The 26,216-nt window shown below is 38.1% G+C and overlaps 1 long non-coding RNA gene across 2 annotated transcripts; it reads right to left on the bottom strand.

The window, feature by feature from the left end:
* Positions 1 to 8,671: 8,671 nt before the first annotated feature.
* Positions 8,672 to 12,320, bottom strand: LOC112944108. Of its 2 annotated transcripts, none has more exons than XR_003248713.1 (3): positions 12,065 to 12,320; positions 9,259 to 9,528; positions 8,672 to 8,723 (listed from the first exon to the last, which is right to left on the bottom strand). It is a non-coding gene; the product is annotated as an uncharacterized LOC112944108 (long non-coding RNA). The 2 variants fall into 2 exon arrangements; XR_003248714.1 differs by having other exon boundaries at positions 9,259 to 9,419.
* Between the last annotated feature and the right edge of the window lie 13,896 nt (positions 12,321 to 26,216).

The following is a 26,216-nucleotide window of genomic DNA, read 5'->3' as shown; positions in this document are numbered from 1 at the left end:
AGTGTTTAAAATGCTAACCAGACTGACATTAGCAAATATCATTAAGATCTTGATTAGAGTAGGGACTAATCAAAGAACTGGAGACATGCAAGCATAATACTCAAATAAAAAGATGGGAAAACAAGTAATATGGTAGTCAGTCTTACTCCACATTGCTAGATAGAAGTTACTAGAACAAATCTCTAGGCCTGCAAGGCTCTGGAGGACAATAAGGTTACAGAAATCTGCCAGTCAGGGATTAGAACTACTTGGGTCGGGCTGACTCAGTTTCCTGTTTTGATTTCATATTGAGGTTAATGGAGAAAAATGTGATATATCTTGACATATAGGGGCTTTTCACACTATCCCACATGGCCTGCTCATAAGCCCAATGGAGATATAAAGTCTGGGTGAAATTGTTGAAAGACAGACACAGAACTGATAAAAAAAAATGCACAGTCAGAGTGTTATCAATGATTTGTCCTTAAACTGAGAAGACATTTCATTAGTGGATTTAGCTTCTGGAAGAAACAATTTTGGATATCAAATTAAAATTCTAAATTTTGTGAATATCCCCAAGCCTATAGAGTTTCCTGATCACTTCAAAGAATTCAGAATAATTTTAATACAATTAAAAATCAGACATCAGTTGCCCAAGCACAGAATGTGCCGTATCCAAGAGAGCCTCAGATATGAAAAAGAAGATATTGAGTTGCAATAAAAAATGAACCCAAGCATTGTTCTACGTCTCTGTGATCTCACCAGAGACAAATTTGCAGTTGTGCTAACAGAGCTGCCATATCTGAGACAAGGCCAAAGTCATCATGATTCTGTGATTCTGTGATCATTTCCTCATAGCTGCCAGTATTTGGGTCCCATACATAAGGCAATGAACAGTTTTGAAATGCATTCTTTAAGAAAATTCTGTATATTTAAGAGTCCCAAAGAGAGCATGACTTGCAAAAGACAGCACAAGAGAAAATGCTGAAGGAACCGGGCCTGCTCAGTCTGTGAAAAAGGGGAAGGAAAGCCTGCAAATTGCCTGCTGTAGTTTGAAAAGCTTCTATAAAGGAAAGTTGTGTTTTTTCAAATTTATTGGGAATGTGATGGGAAGAAAACAAATGAATTTAAAGAGAATTGAGGAATTTTCTCCTTTGAGGATTTGAAGAATGGTTAAGCCGAGATATGTCAAGGACAGTGATGGGTATTTCTGATTTTGCCTTTTTATGGGAGCATGGAGTAGGTGATCTAAACCTTTCAGCTTCCTGATTTTATGATGGTACAGATTTTTTTTTTCCTGAAATCCCAAGGGCAGCATTTGCACTTGATTTATTTAAAGTGGAATTGACTTATACAAGTTTGACAGCCATACTTCAAGAATGTTTTATACTTCAAAATTGATTTAAGTATTCAAATTAGACAGGTTAAGATAACAAAACGTTAGACAGAACACTATTTTTTTCCCTTTCATCAGAAAACATGCAAGGCCATCACACCTGCCAATACTCATCAGAAAGAAAATAAATTCTTTTAAGATGAGGTTTAGATATTGAAAATGCTATGCACCTTGATTTAAGTATATATCCCCTATAAAATTATTCCTTGGACTCAATACACATTTTTTTTTTGATAGAAGAGGACTCACAACACTGTTCTACAGCTCTGCCATGACTGTTACTTCCGTCAGGATGTTCATTTACTCATTAGTCTTGATTTGCTTATACTGGCCCAGTGAAGATGGATATTAAAGCTAATCATTCCTGAGGAGAAAAAAAAACAGCAACAACAGAAGACGAGCAAGTGTACCTCTAACATTGTCTCTGTAAACAGAGTAACTGTTTCTTCAGATTCAGGGTTCTTAATTTCTCCAGCTGCAGCACATTATGCCTAATTGTATGAGTCACAAGGTATGAGGTTTCCTGGTAAAACGTAACTTAATGTGACTGCTGTAAGCAACCGTGATGTACACATCCCTCTGACATCCCTCATTGTTAGGCGCATCAGCCATTTTAGACCAAAGTTGCTTTCCATCCCACACAATCCCCGTATCATCTTACTGTTCAATGCTAAAAATTAAGTTAGTGACAGTTTGACACTCAGGTTGGAACAACAAACATTCCCAAAAGGAACCAGTCTTTCTTGCAGTAGGATTTCTCTTTTGCTATTTTTGGTTATATCTCTACTGTAACATTCCCTGGCATGCCAGATCATCTTAGTATCAGAAATAAACTTGAAGTTCAATCTTTTTCTTTCTTCTCAAACAACAAGAGAAAAGGAGGAAAGGCAGGATTTATTAAAAAAAAAAAAAAAAAAAAAGAGAGAGAGCTTCCTAAAATACTGAACTAGTCCTTAAATTTGCCCTGGGCGAATCTCCAAATGCCATAAGACATTGAAGAACTCTGAGACAAATTAAATTAAAGTGATTATGTTTTCAGAAATATACAGGCTATTCATTTCAATATATCAGATGAGCCATCCAGCCAGGACAAACTGAGTGAGCAGACAGAACATATTTCTAAACTGAAAGATGTATTCCACTTTTGGGTTTTTTTGTGTGTGCATGTTTTGTTTTTTTTCATTTGTCTTAATTTACTTGAGTTTTTGTTCTTCACATTTTGCTTTCCTAGAAAATCAAAGTTTAGTTTAGAGCAAGCATTTTCTTCAATGACTGAAAAATGTATTTTCAGCTTTGTTTTTGATACATCAACAAGTACAACTCTTTCAGTGTTTTGTAATCATCACAATTAAATACAGTAAAGCCATGCACAGCAGTCCATAAAATATTGGATTGCATTCTCAACACAGTGAAGCATAAACAACAGTCCTCAAGAGGCCTGAATGAGTAATACAAGCAGAGAAAAATAGTCCCTTTTAAGACACAAATTGCATGTTGCAATAATGTAAGAAAACTCTGCAATATGATTCCGTCATCAATGTCACTGAGTTTTCAGTCAGCCATGCCATTTATGGGCTTAGTGTTCACTGAATTTTTAAAAGTTAATCTAAAATATTTAATAAATAATGCACTAAGCATCTGATGATCTGTCAACTGCAACTATTCCGGAAAATGTTAAAAAACAGGCAAATGCTTTTATCACAGATTGTGCTTTCCACCAGTTTGCTATTTGCACTGCATGAATAATTTGTGATTCTAAAAGTAATATTAAAATCCATTTCCCAATGGCATCTACATATATTGCAGTGTACTGGTAGGTCCTACAGCATGAAATATTTAAATAATTTGAATATTTTTTGTTAGTCAGTAGAAGAGGCATTAGCAGTGGGGGTGAGGCAAGTGGAGGATGTATAAAATATTTCATGTAACAAGCTTTCCAAGACTATACGAAGTACAGCAAATAAACCCATGAAATATTAATAGAGATGGGGAAAATCGTTTCCTTGTGTTCTCAGTGGATTATTTTTTTCTCCTTTTCAGGCTTTGTTCAGTTTTATTGTTTTAGATGCTTTCTTAACTACAGACCAAATTGTCTCATATAATAGTCCACACCCATTGAAATGGAAACATTTTATTTCAAAAATGTCACCACTGATCTTATTGGACATGCCATGTTTCGCCTACCTAGTAGAAAGATTTACAAAGCTGATTACCTTCCAGCAGCACTGATTTTACCTAAACAGCAATAAGGGAGGGCATTGCTATATGACAGAAATCTGGCAAAATTATGGTGAACATTTCCTGGGCTCCCATCTGTAACCCAGTGGCTTTTCTTGTTTTCCTGTGTGAAAATTCCCACAAAATACAAAACACATCTTTTACTTAAGCATCTTAGCTCTATGATTCTGGACAACCAAAATTCTTGGCCCAGGCAATTTCAAGTTGGCATGTTCAAAAGGTACTTCTAGCAGATCTGATTGCTTCACAAGTTAAATTCCAAGTAGAGCAATGAGACTAGAGAACCTATAGCAAATTCTACATATTAGACTAAATCCTAACAGAAAAGATGCACATTGATTTCAATGAGCTTCAACAGTATTAAAAAATCAGTTGCAACATTCATTAAGAAGTAACCATTGTGGTTCATTGACTGCACAGGTGAGGTATATTAAGGTGAGGTATGTTAAGAATAGTGCTCATGTCAAGGACCTTTAAAGGCATTCTTGTGTTGTATCTATCTCTCCATTTGACTTCCAGGAGATTACAAAACTTGCAGCATAACAAAATGTTACTGCGCATGTTCCAGTTAGATTTTTTTCAAACTCTTTTAATTCAGTGAAGTCAGGCCTAGCACTGTGAAGGGCCTCTGTCTTCTGGCAACCAGAAGCCAACCTACTGACCACTCTTTCCAAGCATCACATCACAGATGCTCGCCATGTTCCACTGGGATTCCTGCTTCTGCTTCTGCTTCCGAAAGGATAATCATGCTGTGTAACAGCAAGAAAAACTCACTTGAAAAAGTGAGGATTGAAAAAATCATAAGCAATTCAGAGACATGTCTTAAACTGGAGAAATTTTGAAGTATGGCTGCTGCCATTGTCTTGTAACAGGAACAGGTGCCTGAGATTTCTCTCGTTCTTGCCTCAGTTTGCATGTCCTGCTTTTCTCTTTGAATGCTCAGTTTCTCTTTCCAACCCTTTGGCAACATGCGCAGGCAATAAAGCCTTCAGGGCAGTGTAGAAATTGTATTTTATGATACATTTTTGCAGTACTTCAAATGATGGGACTCTAATCTTCTAATAAATGATACTTGAGTGGTAAAACTGTCATCATTCTAAAAATATATTGTTCATTAAAAATATTTTATATATATATATATGTATATGAATATATATCCTGACACAAGTTGTAGATACTTGCCAGCTGAATTAAATTGCTGCTTGGTACCATCCCTGATACTTGAATGAAATTAAAGGATTTACTTCTATTTCTCCCCTTTGGTCACAAAAACAGACTGATTCTGATTATGGTCACTCTCTCTGTCCTAGGATAACATTCTGTGCTTTATATCACATGTTTTTTTGCGATTTTATTAATAAGCTATTGGGCAATACTTGCCAAAACTATAAGTGCGTGTGTGTGTGCACATATACATACTCCTACAGAAACACATTAAAAATGGTAGCTCCAGTGAGTGATTTGTTCTGACAGCTGCATTGTCAAGTTATCAGAAAAATGAAAAGGAAAGATGTAAGCTGTAGTGAATGAATGAGACCCTGCTGTAAGACATCTTGAGCAGCTTTTAAAACAAACTGCTAGCAGAAAACATCAAAAGACCTATAGAGCTAAAAGAAAAGAAAATGAAGGGGATTATAAGAAGCAATAGCAATTGTAGGGACTAAGGCCTTCCTGAAAGTCACTTGTCAAAGAATTTAGATGGGAAATTGCCAGGAATGCCATCTGCCTATGGGACCATATGTGTAGGGCCAGGTCTTACACTCTTTCCTTCTGCCAAAGGAGTTTTCCCACTGAAATTTTGCTCACTTAGGGACCATCAGTTACTCCATATAATGGTGAAGAGTCCTATGCTCCTCTTTCCTCTTCAGCCTGAGTGTTTTCCTTGAAGAACATTAGTAGGGATGATGGTAATGAGAGGAAAGATGAACAAACTCAGAGAGAGTAGAGAATGACGCAGAAGCAGCAGCAAAGTTCTTGACATAATATGCAAACATTCCTGGAGAAAAATGCAAAGTCTTCTGTGAGATGAAAAAGAGTTTAAGGTTTCAGAGCGGAAGAAGATAGAACTATATGCTCGTGGCCCTCACTATCCCCATCGTACTGGGTAGGGAGCAGCAGGGTTAAGCATATGGCAGTGGACACAGCATCACAGCAGACCCACATGCATTTTAAGGCCACCTCTGCCCTGCGAGATGGAGATGTGACAGGAGATGCGGCTGAGGTGTCGTGTTCATCAGTCTCCTTGACAGATGTTCCCTGAGGCCACCATGACAGGCTAAGAGCCTCTCTGAGTTTCCAATGCAGACAGACTTTACTCTGGTCCACAGCATAATCCTTTTCTTGTCTGGATGGGAGGGAGAGGAATGGGGACTTTGCAGCTACAACTCTAACAAATGGTCTTGGAGGATGCAGCATTCCCAGTACAGTCCAAGAGCAAAGGCATTTGGCGCACACGGACAGTGGCATTTAAGAATAGTAAAAGCAAGGATATACTATTAAAGGTATACTATTAAAGGAACATTGTCAGATTAAATATCGTGCCTTTCAACAAATTGGTGTGCCTGTGTTATAAACAGATTATTAAAATCGAAAGACTTTAAAAAATCTAATTTACTCTCCCTGTCTAAGGTGTTTACTTCCTGCATTGCTCCCAGCTTGCACGATTAAACTAGACTAGTCCATTTCACTTTTACTGTTAGTTTCTAGTTGAGTTTATTCTTGGCCTCTAATTCTGTGGTATTGCAAATTGCAATAAAGCCTTGAGGCTTCCAACAGGTCATGCCACTCTTATGTAGAGCCTTATACTAATGCAATAAATTGCAACCCAAAAGCACATATAAAACCAAACAAATATATTCTGCACATAAAAGCAGATGACACAGAGGGTAAAGAAATAGACTAGGACTGCATCAAAAGACTATTAACTATATATATACATATATATAAGAAGTGTGTATGTATGTGTATATGCACACCTGTACCATATAAATTTACTGTATCTGCAATAAATATTACATTTATCCAATATATATTGCATATAACAGATAGCCTATTACTAGTCATGATTATCACTCTTTAAGTTATATTTGGTCCTGGAAATGTGGAAGGACTGGGGAGAAGACTGCCTCTTTTCATGGGCAGCCACTTTAAGCCATGTGCTACTCCGGTATAAATCACATATTATAACAATGCTTTATAACTTGAACTGAGCTTACACTTCATCTTGCCTTCATCAGTGCAAGGAGCTACTTGCATGGCATTTGTCAGCCTGTAATTTCCACACCCTGCCTATTAGCCAACCCATGTCTGTCAAGGATGGAGGAGATGGTACTAGCATTGGAGAGAATAAAAAGGAGAAAAATAAAGTATCCTGTAAAATCATATTTTTAAAAGAAAACAAAATAGTAATCTTAAACCCAGGATGTAGAATATATAGCTGCTAAATCAAGAGTCATAATTTGAATAATTGGCAATAACTTGGCCTTAGAAACTGAATGCATCAGGAGACTTCATTCCAGCCTGCTTTGGCTACTGAAACAATGTACGTGGGAAAAGAAAGAGCATTGGCTAATTGTGTTGCAACTTCAGCATTCATTCAATTACAGAAATGCACATCTGTCAACTCAAACTCTCTGTGAAGGGAGATTTGACATCTCTAAATTAAAAAAATAAAGTATATATATGCATTTATATGTAATACCTTTTAATTATATGTCCTTCAATATACTAATTAACATACTGAAAAGTTCTTCCAGTTTATTTAACATACTGCAAAGTACTTCCAGTTTATCAAACAAAAATATTTCATTATTTTCAAATATTTCATTTCCACAGAATGAATATTTTACCAAACAAAAATATTCTTTATTCAAGAAAATAGAGGAGCTATATTAAGAATCTGTCACAAATATCCTCCTGCATTTCCCTTTCCTTTTTCTAACTCATAAAGCTCTCAATAGAATAAATTGTAGATGTATCTTTGCTGGTTGTGATTTTCTCCATCCGGATTGTTGTCAGAGGCTGCCTGCTTATTTACAAGCCAGCACACTATTTTTGTGGTGGGGGAAGGGAGGGCAGGGCAAAATTTATAACAGCATTCTCTTTGGGATGCTGTTCTCATAATGAACACAAATTGTTCTCATTTATCATTTTGTGACGTAATCATATAAAAGCCTTTCCCATCTTCATCCCCATAAGGTACTGTTTTGCTATATTGGATTATAATGACAAATGACAAAATCTTTTGCATGACTTCAACTATCACGAAATTCTAAAGGGATTGTTACTCTGTAACACTACCGAGGATGTCTGATAGAGGTATCTCATGCTGCAAGCTGCAGTTAAAAGTACTCAGTCTACCAATAACTCAGTTACACAGCACTAGCTTTGAGAAAAAAAAATAGTTGTCCTTAAAACAACCCAATACCATAGGGAGTAAGCAGTAGTCATGTTACTAAGACATCCAAGTGTGAAATAGAGCGAGGGGTTCAGCTTTGGAGATACTTTATTCAGAAAAGAGAACCCACATGAAACTTTCAATATATCAATGCTTTGAGGCTACAAGAAATGAGGAGTTATTATCTGCGGTGTTCATTTGCTTTCTATCTTCTCAAAATCGATAAATCTATTCCATTCACTTAAGGCTGCCGAAACATGCAGAGCTTGAGTAAGACCTCATGGAAGAAAATGGTGTTCAACATTGTAGAAATGTGTTTACTGCTTCTCTGGAACAGACCCTGATGCTATTTTGAGTAGAAGAAACAGAAATCCTCCCCAGGGTTCCAGGAATAGACTTCACCATTTCACATTTCCCCTGGAGCACCCTAGCAATTTAAAATTTGTCATGGCTTATTTGCAAATAGGAATGCATATAATTAAGAGACACAGTGCAGAACTTAGAACATTTAGTTTATTGAGCACAAGGTTTGCCACATAAATGAACTGCCCTTTTGGGAAAATTGAGTACAGTTATTTGCATAAGCTGACAAATAGCTAATAAGTCCTCAGATCAACAAGTACCCCCAAAGAAGATGGGTCCTGAACTTCCGTCCTCTGCAAATCTTTTGCTGGAGATTTCCTTTAAGTTCTATGAACTCTCATCTCTTTACTCCTGTAGAAGGGAAGAGTTAGCTTCTCTTAAACTATTATTTCCTTCATCTATATCCTAATTTTTGTGAATGATAAAGTAATGACTAAGAGATTCTGTATTATTTTATTAAAACAGTGATACATTAAAACAGTGATACATTTAAAATGTACTTAATCTAAATAGCATTCTAACACATAGCTCCTATTAAAATATATTGCAAAAACTGCACATTTCCACTTTGCATTTAATTAGAGAACTCTGCAGGCCTAATCGGCCTTGAATACACATTGATTTTATGTCTTCACATGAGTAAAATGAAACAGTACTGTAATGCAATCCTCTAATTATGACATTGGCTCCAAATCAGTCACTGGATCTAATAAAAGTTCACTGAATGTAGGAGTGGAAGTACTGTGAAATCTTTTGTTACCTTTATAAGAGGAGAAAAGCAGTTGACACATCAAGAAAATCCCTTTTCACTCAAGGAAGAAAACATATGTCCCATATATTCTCCTAGTGAGTAAACATAACAGTAAAACTCTTGCCTATAACTTACCTGTTTCTCTGTCCATAAAAATGACTGAGGTGTTGAGTGCTCTGGCTACTCAGTGAAATAAGGGAAAATGAAGGGTCTTCCAAGAGGTATTCCTCATCCCACTCTTCTGGCATCTTTTCTTAGTATTTGTAGCTCTTGTGGTAAGCAGCACAGTGATGACACTAACGGTGAAGAGATCAAAAAATAGAACCAGGATAACCACACTCATTTGCTCGTGCTGTCCTGACACTGATAGCGAGTTTCACCTCCGTGTGCTGAGTCCTTCAGCTTCTAAGTGATATTCACAACACAAAAACTGACCATCAGACAAGGCAAAAGAAAACCACAGGCTTAGGATTCACATAAACTTAGGATTCACCTAGTCACCTAGTCCATTCCCTGCCCCTATGCAAGCCATCTATACTAGTCTTGACAACCTATTATCTAAATTGTTCTTTATACACCCCCAAAATGGAGACTTCACAGACTTGCTAAGCATTTTATTCTTTAAATATCTTAATGTGTGGAAGTCTTATCAGTGACTGAACTGAATCTCCATGGCGACAAATAGAATTCATGATCAGAGATTGCTCCTTCTCATAAATAGGAATGCTTTATATATTGGAAGACTGTTACAACCGCCACTCAAGTCTTCTTCTCTGTAAAATAACCAAAGTTAATCCATCTTTCCACAGAAGTCACATTTTCTGGATCCCTAGTCTCTCTCCTCAGGCCCTTTTCTGCAGATCTGTGGGACCAAATGCAAATGAGATGGCAGCCTGTTCTGAATGGCCAGTATTTGTCTTATCACAAAAATGTCTAAAATCTCCATAGAAATAATAAATGGTGGAACTGATTCTTGCCTTTAAGGAGTAAATATGGAAGTTTGCACAGAGCAGTATGTAAATAACAAGGAGTAATGGGATCTAGGAGACTTATATTTGGATGAATTTCCATTTTGCCAGTTTCAGGATCTGCCTGCTCTAGCTGTTGGCCCCACCAGGTAGAGGGTCAGGTCAAGTGTCTCAGTGTAGAACAAGGCTCTCAGTGAGCATGAAGTGGCATAAACATAGACAGAGCTGGAATATGCAAGTGCATATCTCTGATGCCTGAAAATTACATCATTTTAAATCTTCAGCGCACTGGAGTACCTGTGGTGACAACATCATAATAATCCTTTGAATTAGTACACTTCTACAAGAAATAAAATGTATTTCAGCCATTACTCATGATCCTAATATTTGGAATCCTTAGCATTTAGAATTCACACACACATTCATCACTTTGATTTTGCTACTTGAGTTATGAATGAACACTTATGTACAGAAAATGTACCCTTTATCATTAGTTGGACATTCTATTTAACAAATTATGACAAAACTAATATTTTTCTCTTGAAATAGATCAATTTTTTACAACATCTGACTTTATTACTGGCATGTTTTTCCCTACAATATGATTATCTGACATTTTTGTAGATCTTTTGCAGGACTGCTTTTGTACACTTATGTCAAAAATGGCACAAAGAAAAATTATTGATTCCCTGCATTGAGAGTTGGCGGCCTATTTATTTATAAAGAATTCTTATCATTATTTTATGTGCTCAAAAATGCAAGAAAAGTTAAAGAATATGATTGTCGGTATTTTTTTGAAAATTCAGAGAAACCACGGAAAGGTGAAATGAAAATAAAGTTGTGTCTTTTTATCATAAGTAGTTTTTTGTCATACCATGAATCTCAAGAGAGTCATTGCCATTTTGTACCACATGTACCCAATATTTAAAATAACTAGAGGCTGACAAAATATGTCTTTTTATGCATGTCTCAACGGCCTGCGCAAAACAACCCACTCATTTCACAATTTCTATCCATCTTCCTTCCTAGGGCAGGGAAAGGAGGAAGCATGGAACCTCACAATCCACTCTTGCTACTTCCCTACATTTTTCAGTCATAGCCACCTTAGGATTTATGATGCTCTTCTCAAGTGATCTAAGAGCAGCTCAGCCCTTCTAGGTCTGTTCTTTCAGTGTCAATTGCTGTTCAGCCACTAGCCAGGTCTTATACAAAGCAAAGCACCAATATTTCATAGAAAACTTTTCTAAAAAGCACATATTTCCAGCTAGTTCCCCTTTATCACCTGGGAGATACTGACAGATAAAAACCTCATGCCTGTCCAGGCCAGATGATCTCATTCTTTACAGCTTCGATCCCTTTCGTCTTAGCTCTTTGAAGGTCAAAATAACCTGTAGTTCCTTCCCAGGCAAGTAATATTTCAATCTCTTTAGCTGCATTCTTTCAGCATTCAGAGATTTTCATTAATTACTCTCCTGTGCTTCTACTTTCTGAAAGAAACATCCTTCGGGTTACCCACAGCCTCAGTAGCCAACTGATCTGCAAGGATATGTTTATAAAATTAATACAACAGTGTAATCCCTGTTTCTGTACCACAGATCAGACCTCAGTATTTTTTGAATAACTCATTATTGCAGTGCACTGGGACTTTCACAATAGCACGTTAAGTTTCAGAACAGCTATGACCATTGATTATTCCTTACATGGTTGATTGTAAGCTACTCTTCTCAGCTGCTTTGAATCATAGCTGATTCAGAGGAAGTTCAGAGAGGGGCACTGTTTATTTCACTAGAACACTATTTTGTACCTAGATCTGTTTTCGTAAGTGTATCAGTCTACAATAAAATGAGCACATTCACACCAGGTGATGGTCAGAGCAGCTCTTGTACAGCTTCTTCCTCCCTCTTTGTCAACCAGAGCTAAAATAACTGAATAGTACAAAAGTGAAAAAGCAAGAGAGATGTCTGCAAACTTACTGGACGTAGTTTGTGATGACCACTGTCTTTAAAAAGAGCATCTCCGATCTCATCTACATGATCATCTCAAAGAAGTCACCTGAAATCATCATATGCCATGCATTGTGCATCTTAGTATACCACTATACCTGATTAAGCTGAAAACACCACATCTTCTAGCAGTTGCACCCTGGTATTATTTTCAAGTCAACCTGATGTTATTATTTTGAAGTAGTTCTAAAACAGCAGTTCTTTGTTAAGCACAAGCATGGCTAGAAAAATAGATGCATGTGGGCTAAGCAGGGCACATTAAATATTTATGAAAACAGCTGCGGGCAACTAGATGCAAATGACACTTTGATAGCACATGTGTTTGAAGGCTCTGTTTATTACTGGTAGGGTTTCTTTGCTTTTTTGAGGAGAGGCTTAAATCAGAAAGATAGAACATGATAGAACCGGGTTGCTGGAGTGAAAGCATGCTCTATGGCTAGAAATAGATGCAATAATCAAATATGCCCATATGATAAATATGTATTAAAAATCCTAGTAAAAGCAATAATTTTTGCTCTCTTGTGATCACATTTCAAGTCTTCTCAGATTTTACCATCTTCACTTTCTGCTTTCAGTCATCTCGGCTGAGATACACTCGCTCACACTGCAAAGGAGAAGAAGTTATTCTCGCCTTAAAATGAGCTTAGCTCACTCAGTTACCAGACTTAAACTGAACAGACAGGAGCTAGTGCCTGAGGAGAAGTGGAAAGCAAGGACAGTAATGTCTTAAACCACATAAATTACATTACATGAGCACATGTGACTACATCCCAACTGAGGCTGGTGGCTGTCAACAGCTGGAAAGAATCAATATCCACTAATCCAAGAACAGTCCTGCGGGTCACAATTTGCAGAGAAAATCTCTCACTTTGCTAAAAACTCATTCTGTGATTCCAGTCAAATTGCAATTTGCAGTACATTAGGCTTCCCCAGAGCCATCACCAAAGTAGATGTGATCATATATGCTTCACAAAGGCATTTATGCTTCTTTCAACAAAGTTTAGAGAACATTTGACCATCTTCTGAAGATGAAGACTATAAAAAAGCCAAAGTCTTCTGTGGTAGAAGGTTTTGTTGATTCGAAAGAGAAGATAGAATCCAGGCTTAAACACTTAATAACAAATTCATTTTGACACATTATGTGCTATTTTTATCTTTGCTCTTTACCATACTCAAAACAAGTTATATAAATCATCTGTTCTCAAAATGGTAGAACCTCTGAATTATGTTTTTAAGGCATAGGTGATGTGATAAAGAAATAAAAAAAAATCAAACTTTTTAAAGTGAATAAATATGACATTGCAAAATTATTGTGCAGTCCAAAGCAATTTCAGAAAAACAGCTACCAGTTTAACTTATTAAGGAAGTTGGACCTGAGCAAATATCTGCCCTCCTTTCTACTTAGCAAGCTTCTCACTTATTCTCAGCAATTCAGACGGATAGTTTATGAAATCAATGGTGTGGCAGTTCACACTATTGCAAGTAATGTGTTGACTCTGTTCACTTCATGTTGTGTTTCTAGCAAGGGGGCAGCAGCTGAAAAAAAAAAAAGAAAAGCAAGAATTAAAGAAGGACTGCTTTTTTCTCAGGTAAGTTCCACAGACTTCAGTAATCTGTATGTCAATCAGAGCTAATTACAGGACATACAGACAGATAAGTTGGCAGGTATCTTGATGGAGGTGAAGTAATGCTTCACCTCCATCAGGGGTAGACTAAACTATTATAAAAATGGTGTCAAACTGAGAGTTAATGAAAAATTGACCTCCCTCTGCATCCTTTAGTCAGAAAGGGGGGAAAAATAATAGCGAGAGGCCATAATGAGGGAAACAGAAATGCAGCTATCTTCAGAAAAAAGAGCATTTTAGACGAAGACAGTGAAGACTGGAGGAAGAGATTTCCTTCGGGCAATCTCAGCAGTAGCCAAAGTGTAGCTTTTTTGTATGATCATCTATCTTGGCCTTAGGGTTGTAGAAAAATTGAAGTGTACACACTGAAATTTAGTCTCTTCATGTTCTAAAATTCTTGACAAAAAAGAGACCCTACTATGTAAGTTTTAAAAAGAGGTTGGAGGGACACATGACAAATGTATAGACAGTTGCAAAACGACATACGTGCACATGGCAGTAGATGGCTGAACACTCATCTATACACTTAAATGGTTGTTCATTTGCTCAGATTGAGCAACATCCCTCATAGCCTGCAAATACATAAAGCTGTTTTGACATCTGCATAACTTCAGGAGATAGCAGTCCTTATAAGTGGAAGCTGTATCTTACCATTGTTCTTCATTCTTCTTTTGTCATTTTACCTAGGATTAGATTGTATGAAGACATCTTCCGCCTAAGTCTATGGCAGTACTAGGAAAATAAACCTTGAGTCTAATTAGAAGCAGTGTAAAGAAACAGTATGGTAACCCTTTTTATAAAAAATCATTGTGTCTAGAAGTAGATTCTCAGACTATTTGAATTAATCACTTAGGAAGAGCAGGCACTTACCTTTCTCGCAGAAAGCATTAATAAGTTGGTGGACATTTTTCAAAAAGAGATAAATAAGTCATGTAAGCTTTGAGAAGAAATTGATTTTTGCTTTGTGAAGTAAATGATGAAAATCAGTGGACTGAAGTACTAGAATAAATGGCTGCAAGTGTATGCAACCCTCTTACTCAAGCAGGGACACATAGAGCATGTAGCACAGGGTCGCATCCAGGCAGGTTTGGAAGATCTCCAGAGAAGGAGATTCTACAACCTCCCTGGGCAGCCTGTTCCAGGGCTCTGTCATCCTCACCATAAGGAAGTTCTTCCTCATATGTAGATGGAACTTCCTGGGTTTCAGCTTGTACCCATTACCCCTTGTCTACCGTACTCAATCTGCTGGTGATGCTCATCCCGATGCAGGCCAGGATCCCATTGGCCTTCTCGACCACAATGGCACACTGACTCATTGTTAACCTGTTGTTAACCACAACACCCAGAAGTCTCTCTGCAGAACTGTTTTCAGCAGGTCAATCCTTAATCTGTACTGGTGCCTGAGGTCACTCCTCCCAAGTGAAGGACCCTGCACTTGTCCTTGTTGAACCTCATGAGGTTCTTCTCTGCCCAGCTCTCCAGCCTGTCCACATCCTTCTGAATGGCAGCACAGACGTCTGGGATGTCAGCCCCTCCACCCAGCTTGGTATCATCCACAAACTTGCTCAGGGGGCATTCTGTGCCCTTGACCAAGTCACTGAGCAGTACTAGGCCCAGTACTAACCCTTGGGGGACACCACTGGCCACAGAGCCCCAACTAGACTCAATGCCATTTATCACCACCTGCTGAGCTCTGCCTTCCAGCCAGCTCTCAAACCACCTCACTGTCCACTCATCTAACACACACTTCCTGAGCTTCCCTATGAGGATGTTATGGGAGTCTGTGTCAAAAGCTTGCTGAAGTCAAGGTAGACAACATCCATGACTCTCCCCTTATCCACCCAGCGAGTCATCCCATTATACAAGGCTATCAGGTTGGTCAAACACAACTTCCCTTTGGTGAATCCATGCTGACTATTCCTGATTACCTTCTTTTCCTTTACATGCCTGGAGATGGTCTCTAGGATGAGCTGCTCCATCACCTTTCCAGGGTTGGAGGTGAGGTTGATTGGCCTGTTGTTTCCCAGCTCTTCCCTCTTGCCCTTTTGAAGACTGGAGTGACATTAGCTTTCTTCCAGTCCCCCATCACCTCCCCCACTCTCCATGACCTCTCGAAGATGACAGAGAGCAGCTGAGCAATAACCCCTGCCAGTTCCCTCGACACTCTTGGGTGCATCCCATCGGGATAGATTTATGGGCACCCAGTTTGCCAAAGTAATTTCTTACCCAATCCTCTTTGACCAGTGGAAAGGCTTCCGCTCTCCTAGTTATTTCTCTTGCTGTCGGGGTCTGTCGTTCATGGGGACTAGTCTTAGCAGTAAAGACAGAAGCAAAGAAGGCATTTAGTAACTCTGCCTTCTTGGCCTCCTTCGTCACCAAGGCATCCTCCCCATTCAGCAGCAGACCAACATTTCCCCTGGTCTTCTTCTAGTCTTCCTCTTACTGATGATGTATTTATAGAAGCCCTTCCTGTTGTCCCTGACATCTCCTAACTCGAATTCCAAACTCGAATTCCAAACAGGCCTTGGCCTTCCTCGTTGCATCCTTGCATTCTCTGACAATGTGCCTATATTCTTCCCATGTGGCCTCGCCCTTCTGCCACATGATATATGCTCTCTTTTTTTCATTAAGTTTACCCAACAACTCCTTGCTCAACTACACAGGTCTCCTGCCCCCCTTACTCAACGTCTTTCTTGTAGGAATACACTGACTCTGAGCTTGGAGAAAGTGGTGCTTGAATACTAGCCAACTCTCCTGAACTCTGTTTCCTTTTAGGGTCCTGGTCCAGGAGATTCCTCCAAGAAGGTCCCTGAAAAGGTGAAAGTTGGCTCTCTCAAAGTCCAGGGTAGCTATCCTACTTCTCGCCCCACTTCCTCCATGGAGGGTTGTGAATTCCAATATCGCATGGTCACTGCAACCAAGACTGCTCCCAACCCTCACATTTCCCACTATACCATCTCTATTTGTTAGTATCAGGTCTAGCAGTGCCCTTCCCCTTGTTGGCTTATTACCTGCAATGTTGTGCAGCAATCTCCTGGACTGCCTGTTCCTAGTTGTGTGGTTATCCCAGCAGACATCAGAGTGGTTGAAGACCTCCAGGAGGACCAGGGCCTGTGATCGGGAGGCTTCTGGCAGCTACCTGTAGAAGGCTTCATCCTCTTCGTGGTCAGAAGGAATGTAGTAAACACCTATGACAGTGTCAGTCCTGCCCAGTCCTTTAATCCTCACCACAGGCTCTGAACCCACTCTTTGTCCTCCCCTATACAGGGCTCCATACATTCCTGTTGCTCTCTCACATAAAGAGCAATTCTGCCACCTCAACTTCCTGGCCTGATCTTCCTAAAAAGCCTAACGCCCTCCATGGCCACATTGCAGTCATGAGAACTATCCCACCATGTCTCAGGAAATGCAATGAGATCATAGCAATGCAATAGCACATGCATCTCCAATTCCCCTTTTTTTGTCCCCCGTGCTGTGTGCATTTAAACAGAGGCATTTCAGTTGAACTCCCAATGTGCCTCTCATTCTAGCTGATGCAGTTGCAACTTGACTATGTGGGCCTTCAGAAGTTCTCATATTTTGCCATTCTCCCTCTCCAGGTTTTGGGCATCCTTCACAGGCTCTGAAATTCGACTACTGTGAGTGGCACGGCAGGTCATCTCCTTATCACCTGCTTCCCTGATGCTTCCGCCCTCCCACCTCAAGTCTAGTTTAAAGACTATTTGATGAGCCCTGCTAACTCATGACCAACAGAGAAGACCAAAGAGCTCTTCTCCCTCTGGGAAAGATGAATCCTATTACATACCATCATGCCTGGTGCCATGTAAGGCTTCCTGTTGCCACAAAGTTGTGACAATTACACCAGTCACGGAACTACATGTTGATAGTATCCTGTTATTTCTGTATTGCTGCCAGCACCAGGGAGAATAGAAAAGAAAATGACCTACATGCCTGAGTTCCTGATCGCCTGACCCAATTCCTTAAAGTTCCTTTTGATTGCCCTCATCATGTAAGGCTACACGTTGTCACTCCTCCTCCCTTATGTAGGACCATCAACTTATAATAGTCTGTGAGTCTACCAAAAAGTGTACCCACAAAAGTCTACCCCTACAGACTTATCTTACTGTATCTTAATTTTATAAATGGCTAATTGTTAGGGAATCATTAGATTAATTTGTTAAGGAAAGAACTGAAGAAAGGATTGAATGTTTCATCCTCTGGCATGCTCCTACCTTCTGGCAATCAGAGCATTAGAGACTTCCTGAAACCTAGTTTGTGGTTGGATCATCTTGCTTAATAGACCTTTTCACAGAAATTATTCACAGTAACTCAAAGGTCTTTTTCCTTCATGATAATAGCTAACTCACCCATCACTGTGTATGTCTGCTTTGGGTTGTTTTTCCCAGGTGCATTACTTTAAACTGTCAGCTTAGATTTTATTCTTCTATTTCCTCAGCTCCTTTGTTACCTCATGGTAATGTAACATCTTCATATGTTTACCTGTGGACATTCCTCTTTTTGCTTAAACCTATAGGATGACTAGTGACCAGGATGCTGCAAGCACAAAACTCTTTCAAGATGAAAGAGCTTTTGAAATAAAAAACAAATATATAAAACAAGTTAGCTGTATGAGTCGGATGTAAGAGACAGTACAAATGGCAAGTTGCATTTCCTAAACAGCAGTATACAAAATTTGATTATTTTCATCATTTGTCTGCAGACTGAAAAATCAGACTGATGAAATATATAGTTTGGAAAACCACTGTGTTCTTGTTGGTATTTAGGAACACGGATTTTTCTTGAGATCTTAAGTTCAGCATGTGAGAAAGAGCAGGTGTCGTTGACTGGCTCATTATTTTGGAACTACTTTGGAAAAGTTGTGCTACATAAAACAAAAATATTTAAGAAGCAAGATTAGCATCAGGAGCTTTAGGGCATTTAGAAGCTTTTTGAAAAATCAGCTTATAGAAACTATTGGCTTTGAGACCTTTGAAAAAATATTTTACTAAAATGGTGTCTTTATGTTATAGTGAAAGAAGAATATTAGTCATAGTTTTAGATTTTGCTAGTTATGCTTTCAAAACAAAATAAGCCAAAAACAGGATGCTATTTAATATTAAACACTTGGAAATAATGAACACACCATTCTGATCCCTTTGACATGTAACTTTAGATAAGAAGAAGCCTCTGTATTTGGTCTTTTCTCAGTTAGCAATATGAGCTGGATTTCCTCTTTACCAAAGAGGAATAGATGTGTATTGCTGTCTTCAGATATTCTGTTACTACAACTTTGGTAGTGGAAAACATTCATTTTAATTCTTTTTCTGTATAATCTTCATTGAGATGAAACAATATTTCTCATAAAGCCATGCATTTACATCATTACTATTGAAAAAAATATTGAAAACAATTTGTAATAATTTGGGAACAAAAGTACTGCCATACAAAATGAAAGTTACAATCTGTATTTCCCAGGAACTTATTAAATATTTGGGAAGGAAAAAGTAGAAAAGTGAAGGGAGAAAAATATAAGCAATAACTAGTATATAGAAAAATTGGAGCCACAAGATTTTTTTTTTCTTTTTTGTGGGAAAATGCAAGTGCTAAAGAGAACTGAAGCAAAATATCTCCCAATATAATCAGAAGGACAGAGAGAAAATAGAAATAATAGAAAAAGTCAAAAGAGCTAAAGATAGCAGATGCAGCTTTGGCCAGATATAGACATAGCTACACCTATGCTGCCATGCAAAAAAGGATCAAGCCCTTGGGACCAGTTCTCATCCCAGCTGCATTGCCTATGAGCAACTTCTGCACTGAAGAGCAGTGAAACTGTGACTTAATGATGTTCTCTAGCACATACTTGAGGGATTTTCACTTAGAGTCCAAACAAGTCACCTGTTCCTGTGCAGACTTCTGCCATCCTATATGTGCTAATGATTGAATGATAGATAACCAAGTCTTTGCCTGAGTCTGTCTAAGAGAGACATTGATGTGGTGTGTTGTGGAGGGACATCATGTCTACCTGACAGGAGAGATGCTCAGTAGCTCAGGGACGGTGACAGGGCCATAGCCAGCTTCCTAGCTCAGAAAAAGGGACTTATTTCTCTTACAGCGTATTCGCCAGTATACCCAGAGATTTGAAGGAAGTTGCTGATGAAGAAGTGTTTTTTGTGTTAAGAAAGACTATCAACATCTGCCCTTCCATGGACAGAGCCAGACCCCTCTTTTTAATCCTGATCTCAATTATTGAAGAGCTGCTTGACAAAATAGCGCCATTAGAATTAATTATAAGTGTTTAACTGGTCACTGAAGAGAGGGACGTTTCACTAAATAAGGGAATTGGCCCTACCTAATATGCTGTATAGATGTATTTTAAAATAAGGGCTCTCCACTCGTGTTAGACTTTTCACAGCATGTCTTCAGCATCCCGAAGAAACACTTATCACAATTTATGCATTCCAGCAGTGTGATTGGAGCCCATATGTTTGTGTATATTTAGATACTAAGACAGGAAAAGTCTTGATTTCAGCCAACAAACACAGAAATCTAGCAAAGAGGAATGGAGATATTATATGGGCTATTTCTCCATCCTGTGGATCAACTTTGTTTCCTGACAGATGTTTCTCCAATCTGTTGTTAAGAGCAATTTGTGACACAAATTACAGAATTTCTCCTGGAAATCTACTTGTGATAAACTGCTTTGTTAAAAAAATGTTCCTCATCTCTAAGCAAAATCTCTATTGCTGCAACTTAATCTTCCTTGTTTTGTGACAACAGCAGAAAAGGGAAATGCTTTTTCTCTTCCTCTTTAGAGCTACTTTAAGTTAAGAACATTCAAAAAAAAAAAAAAAAAAAAAAAAAAAAAAAAAAAAAAAAAAAAAAAAAAAAAAAAAGATGGCCTGTGAGAAGACGGGAAATAACAGTGAGAAATAAATAACAACTTTAATAACATCTCTGTCTTTATCTGGTCAGTCTTACATTTGCATGATTCTATAGGGTTTTTTAATATCCTTTCTAAATTCATATTGTCCATACCATTCTTAAATTCAACACCACAAAAGCCAGAGATCTCCAGTGGACACTGGACCAGTATGCTATGGGATGGAATTACTTCTTATGACTTACAGATAAGGCATGAGCACATCATACTGTGTTGTTTGCTTTTCCATGGCACCATGACTCATGTTCAGCTTGAGAGCCATTGTAACCAACAGCTTTCTCTGCAGTATTTCTATTCAACCATCATTCACCTTTCTGCATCTGACTATCCCTATGTTTGCCTATTGCCTTGTTAAACTGCATTCCATTTTTATCTAAATCATCCCTCTAATATGTAAAATAAAATCTAAATAAGATCTAATCATGTCTTTAAAGACTTTTCAACCCTAAGGAGATGCAGATTTAATAAGCTTACTTCCATGGAGTCCTCTAAACATAAAACTTTGCAGTCTTTCAGGATTGTAATCTTGTTTCTCTATAGCACTTCTTTCAAAAAATGCCATGCAATATCCCAAACTGACCAACTTGTATTTATGTATAATCTGACAGTTGTGTGTCTTCCCAAATTAAATATTCTAGCGTACTAGAACAACATTTACTGGTTGAATTCCAAGAACAAATCTGAAACCAAAGATATCTAGGCATAGGTATATTTTGTTCACCTGATGTCTGTCCTGTCTCTTCTAATGTTTGTCAGCCACCCAATTGCTTGAAGCTAATGAGAAAGCAGTTATTTTCAAGCATAATATGTGCTGAAGCATAAGTTGTTTAAAAGTACAAAGGGAGAAAACTTCCATGATAAAAACATTTCATGGACTTTTTCTGTTTGTATAACAATAGATTTCAGGATGTGAAAGTAATCTTTTTCAGTCTAGTGTCATGCATTTTAGAGTAATGCTTTCCTTTAGTTTCAGAGATTAAATACTGAAGATGACCTCACCTTTGAAATGGGAGAAAGAGCAAAGTTAGTTATCTTTTCTGAATAAAGAATTGTCTACTTATCCTCTAATTCTATAGGAAAATGCCTTTTTTTTTCCCATTGAAAAATATGCAGGAGACAGATGGTCAAGGGTTTTTTTTAACATTTAAAATGGTCTCTAGGTTTTCAGAAGCAATGATACATCAATATTTGTCAGTAAATGTCCTAAAGCAGATCTTGGTTAGAAAGTAAGCTTGACACTTAAAACTGTCAGATAAAATAATATTTCAAACACTTTCAGAAATAACCATAACATTTCCCTGTACATACAAGAATAGTACAGAAAGGAAATCTAGCACTGTATTTTTCCTATGATTTCTGTGGCTTCCTTAACAGTGAGGGATGAATACATACTGCCTGGATCCCACTCCTGTTTTTCCTACACAGTTCAACAGATGACTCATATTTCTTTTATCCCTCTACAATCCATTTTTCCAGTATTAATGACACTAGTAGAAAGAAGAAGTATGGAACTGAAACATTTGTTCATCAAGTTACAAGGTGAAGAGTCCTGCATTCAGTTCAAGAAAAAAACACATACTCTCTTATGTATGGATGGCGTACATCCAGAATAGATGACAAAGTCTTAAAAATAATCTCCAGAAGTAGCCTGACCATGGTTAGTTTATTTGAAGCTACTAGTGATGGATTGGTGATTTCTCTTTAATACAATCTGGACCGTTCCAAGGAATTAAATTGCCTGCAGGAATAGCTGGTCAAGAGCAGTGGGATGACCTGTTCAGGTGGACGACTTGTATGTGATGAGAGCAGCTAGGAGTAAATCTTAAGTCTAAAGAATGAAATATCTGGATATTTCTAATTAATACATGGGCAGCAACCAATGTGAGTTATATATGAATATAATTCTTCTTCTCTCTCAATTCAATAGAAAACCTAATTCCTCCTGGATATATCTGTCCTTCCATTCTTATGACCTCATCAAGGCTTCTGGAGACAGCAGCAACCATGATCAGAGCAAAGAGTACTAGCACCCCATCCTGGCAGGTTACAGTGAAGAACATACCTTGGATTGACCCTTCCCAGTAGGCAACTCCCTTAAGATATCTAGGAGAGCCACAGAAGTATGCTGCTTCCTCGATTTCCCCAGAGTATCCCAGATGTATAATACTCCCTTCAGACTTATCTGTGAACTAGTGTACCAGGAATATATTGGAGAGCATCTATCTGCTCTTCCATCACTTTGGCTACAATGAAGATTGCTATACTGCAAGTCATCACAGAATAACAAAGTGGTTGAGGTTAGAAGGGACCTCAAGACATCATCTTGTCCAAACCCCGTGGCTCCTCACGGGATGCCGTGAGGCCACATCTGGAATACTGTGTTCGCTTCTGGGCTCCCCAGTAAAAGAGGGACGTGGAACTTCTAGAGAAGGTCCAGCATAGAGCAACAAAGATGTTTAAGGAACTAGAGTATCTGTCCTATGAGGAAAGACTAAGTGAACCGGGCCTGTTTATCCTGGAGAGGGCTGAGAGGGAATCTGATCAACATATACAAATACCTGAGGGAAGAATGTAAAGAGGATGGGACAAAACTCTTCTTGGCGGTGGTCAGTGTAAGGACAAAGAATAGTGGGTATAAATAAAACACAGAAAATTTCATCTACATATGAGGAAGAACTTATTTACTATAAGGCTGACAAAGCCCTGGAACAGGCTGCCCAGAGAGGTTGTGGAGTGTCCTTCTTTGGAGATCTTCCAAAATCACTTTTTTTTTTTTTTTAAGTAACAAAAAAGAAAGAAAACACAGGGGGGGATAAAAATGAATGCTTATTTAATAGGCATAATTAAGGTTATTGTTGGTTTAATGTATGCATTTTAAAGCCACTTCTTTTTTACAGTCAAGAAAAGTATACAAACAGTACAAGACATTCATAAAAAACAATCAATATTTTAAAAGTGTATGTGGAAGACCAAACAGAGCAGCTGTAACTTTAAATCCTGATAATTTAAATTATGTTGCTCTATCATTTATTATAACTCATAAAAAATGTATTGTTGCCATAACAACTGCCTCATCACTTGTGAGACTCTCTGAAAAACTAAAGCCTTTCTTAATCAGTCAGCTACACGAGCCCATATCTGACAATAACTCACCAAAACATTCGTTAGATCTTCTCTTTTTCTGGTAAAATAAATTTTAATGCCAATTATTTATTTTTTAACAATCATTACTATTTTTAAAACTATAATCAAAAGATTCTAATGGATTCTATTTTCCCTCCTAGGCAAATGAATATTTTTGCCGGGTAATGCCTGTATATCTCCACATGGAATAGGGTACACAGATGCAGTCACTGCCATTTTCTTCCTGAAGCTCAGCACAGTGGAATGCATTACCCCTGTGTATCATTGAATAGCATTCAACATAAATCCCAGGTGACAGGACTTGCAAATGATCTGGTGTGGAAGCCCCTGCATGCACGTGAGGATTCACTGAAGACAATTGCATTTTAATGGCAGTAGAATGTATGCCACCTGACTCCGTATCATTAAAGTCTTGATACAACCACATATCCCAGTCCTGAGGGTCTGAGACAGATGGCTCAGCAAAAGACTACTACTGAAGTCATATTTTCCAGGTAGAGACATGTGACATCTGACAACTGGTCAGATGGAAAGAGAAGGGACAACATTTCTGCAGCTCGTGACAGGACAATGCTGTCCACTGATGCAAGGTGTATGTGAGAGGGCTTAGCCACGTAGGAGCTATAGGTGACACAAGAAGCAGTGCCATCATCCCAGAATGAAATCTGCTTAAACGCTGCTCTTGTCTGGCTAAAAGTCATCAACAAGAATCGCCTGGTTCGCACCCCAGAGCTTGGCAAGAAATGGTCTACACTGGGTCATGATGGGTTTCAAGCTCTCCACTTGAAACCAGCAGAGAGGTTTTAACCTGGAGTCCCGTTCCTACCAAATTTGCAGGTATTTCAAAGCATCACCCTGATCTGGAACAAAAATTTCAGCCTTGACATAGCAAGTACTAAATTTTCCCCAACTGTTTTGCTTTTCTTGATTCTGATGTACCAGCTCATTCTCTGCCACAGAAATTATGTATACGATCCATTAATAGCAAGGGTAATAGATCCCTTCTTCACATACGGTTATTTTCTTCAATTTTTATTTTCATTTTCAGTTGTAGGTTCACTTAAGTGGCATTGAACAACTAATTTAATTTTTCTCAACCATGTTTGTCTCATATTGAAGAAGAGTTAAATTTAATTTTTGACTCCAGAAACATGCTTTGAGATTTACGGGTCAAAGTGTTTGCGTCAAATCCCACAGTTAGGTAGCTTTCTATGCTTCTTTGCTTTGTTTCCTGGATGACCTTGTGTTCATGCACTCATTGGTGGTAAGTGCCCAAACTAGCTCTATAAGTGGAAAGCGTACTATCCATTATACAGTTCAAGCTTCAGCAGAAATCCCATTTCATGCATTTATTTATGAAGACAGAATGGCCTTCACAGGCCAAATTTGTTTTTCCTTCAGCTGAAATGCTACAGTGTTCTGCTGCTACGTCACTGTTTCCATACTCCTACAGGCTATGCCAAATCTACCCCTAAAAAGGTGGACAACACAGAAAACAAGTATGGAGAATGAAGATGGTTCAAAGGCATATATATTTGAGGCCAGAGGATGGTGGATTAGAGAAATATGAGTGTGATGCTTTCTGGCAAGTCTTCTATTTATTTCCTCTATTATTCTACAGAAACACACAACTGATAAAGCAACAGCCCTTGGCGTACAGCTACCTTGCTATGATTTCTCACAAGTTCAGGGAGTGAAAGGGTAAGGATGTAAGGTTAGCAAGAAGAATGCTAGTTTAAACCACTAATAAATGGATCATTTCTCTCACCAATCAATGCTAGAAAACACATTCTGAGTCACAGGTACCAAAGCCAATAATTTGAAGACAGATGATAGTTTGATAGGTCAACTGCTATGTATACTATGTTATAAAAGGTCCCTCAAAACAAATTAATGTTTTTTGGAAACATTTTGTGTCATTAAATAAATAAACAAGAAAGTCTATCCCAAAACTCTGTGCTTTCTCCAGTCAGTTTTGGATCAGAATTAACTTTCTTTTTTTCAGCTTCCTATTAGAAATTTATATGTTAAATTCCGTACTAATGAGAGAAAAAATAATAGTGCTCTCCTTCCACTCCCAGAAAAGAATCCCCCCTGGAAACTTTTGACATTAAATGCCCAGATTCTTTTATAATTGTACTTCAAGTTCACACATAGGCATACTGTACTTGCATATTTAATAACATTTTCCTATACAAAATCTGCTTTCTGTCTGACAGAAAGACATCTGGCTAGTTGGAATGTCCGTTTTGGCCACATTTCAAATCCTTGTTATAAACCTTGATGAAATAGGGAAGTGAACAATCCTTGTATTTAATCAGAATGAATTAAAATAATAAGCTTGCCTGGCAGACTTCTTATGGATAATCATATGCAAGCAAAACAAAGTCTTATATAAGAAGTGAGGGCTGTA

The sequence above is a fragment of the Nothoprocta perdicaria genome, unplaced genomic scaffold (genome assembly GCF_003342845.1).
Source record: "Nothoprocta perdicaria isolate Ctin4 unplaced genomic scaffold, notPer1 scaffold_16, whole genome shotgun sequence".
In the NCBI taxonomy this organism is placed as follows: Eukaryota; Metazoa; Chordata; class Aves; order Tinamiformes; family Tinamidae; genus Nothoprocta; species Nothoprocta perdicaria.
Note: the sequence above shows the minus strand (reverse complement) of the source record. Positions and strands in the feature narration are given on the sequence as shown.